At 39.7% G+C, this 940-nt stretch overlaps 1 pseudogene; it reads left to right on the forward strand.

The window, feature by feature from the left end:
- The first annotated feature begins 157 nt into the window (after window positions 1-157).
- Window positions 158-776, forward strand: LOC132008842 (rRNA-processing protein FCF1 homolog; annotated as a pseudogene).
- The last annotated feature ends 164 nt before the right edge of the window (window positions 777-940 follow it).

The raw sequence follows: 940 nt of genomic DNA on the forward strand, positions 1-940 counted from the left end.
AAGATATATTTACATAATACTTCTTGCTCTCAAATTTTGAACAAAGAGCTTACTAATAATAACTTAGTAGGCCAACATTTTATTTAAATAAGTTTTATGGTTCTGCAAAGAGTGAATTAGAAAATCAAAGGCAAGGAGAAATGGGCATGATGTGAACATGGGGAAGCAAGAGAAAGCAAGAAAGTATGTAACTGGGAAGCAAATGCTTAGCTCTGAGATCCTTCTCCGAGAGAAGAACAGATTAAAACCTAAAAAGAAAGAAAAGAAGGATCCCATGCACTCAAGGAAAGAGAAGTCCCCCAACATCCCTCCTGCTTTTTCCAATATAAACACACAGCTGGGCCGACTTACCACATCCTGGTTGGTACCGACTTTATCAACTTTTCTATTTAGGCCAAACTTGACCGGTCAATGATGGACGGGCTGTGTGCCAAGTGTACCAATTGTACAACTGACTGTGTAATGGCTGAAACTGAGAAACCGGGGTGAAAGTATCAAGAGGCTCTAAGGATTGTGAAAGAGCCAAGACTCAAACGATTACCACGTACACACAAGACAAACTATGCAGATGACTGCTCAGTACGGAAGTAATTCAGAGTGTTACACTGTGGCATCAGCTGACCCAGACCCAGAAGATTGCTGGAGTTCCCATCGTGGACATCTCTAACCATATAGACAACACTGAGCGAATGCCAGATGATGATGGAGCCCCTCACTCCTATGTCTTAATAGAGTTCCTCAGCTCTCCTTTACCAACTTTTCTTATTGCCAGTTGATACAAGCAATTCTCCTTACCCAGTTCCTCTGTTCTGAGCTATGGCTAAAGACACTCACTTTTTTATGTTTTGAAACTGATTATCTTGTACCATTTTACTTTTTGTTGCATCTTTTTATAAATCAGATGACTGCTCACAAGACCAAAAAAAAAAAAAAAAAAAAA

The sequence above is a fragment of the Mustela nigripes genome, unplaced genomic scaffold (assembly GCF_022355385.1).
Source record: "Mustela nigripes isolate SB6536 unplaced genomic scaffold, MUSNIG.SB6536 HiC_scaffold_1606, whole genome shotgun sequence".
In the NCBI taxonomy this organism is placed as follows: Eukaryota; Metazoa; Chordata; class Mammalia; order Carnivora; family Mustelidae; genus Mustela; species Mustela nigripes.